Source organism: Saccoglossus kowalevskii, chromosome 4, assembly GCF_978046115.1.
Source record: "Saccoglossus kowalevskii chromosome 4, keSacKowa6.1, whole genome shotgun sequence".
NCBI lineage: Eukaryota > Metazoa > Hemichordata > Enteropneusta > Harrimaniidae > Saccoglossus > Saccoglossus kowalevskii.
In genome coordinates, this window is record NC_140644.1 from 10,994,508 (window position 1) to 10,995,001 (window position 494).

The following is a 494-nucleotide window of genomic DNA, read 5'->3' on the forward strand; positions in this document are numbered from 1 at the left end:
CGATACTTGCTCTGAAGTTTGTATAAATACAAATTTACATAAGGGTTGGACCATTAGAAACTCTTTATTTATTTATTTATTTATTTATTTATTTATTTATTTATTTATTTATTTATTTATTTATTTATTTATTTATTTATAGCTTTTTTGTCAGTTTTAAAATGAAATGATAACAATGTTCATATTTGTTTTACTGCATATATATATATATATATATATATATATATATATATATATATATATATATATATATATATATATATATATATATATATATATATATATATACATATATATATACATATATATATACATATATATATATAATTCTTTGTGCAGATTTTGTTTTCTTCACCCCAAGTTGCTTATGGTAACCTTCTTATTGCCATTTCCCGGCATCCTCTGCAAAACAAAATGGCTGCGTCCATTAACAAAATGTGCCTTACACGACATGTCGCCCGACTATCCATTTGTAGGCGCAACTTCTCTAAAAC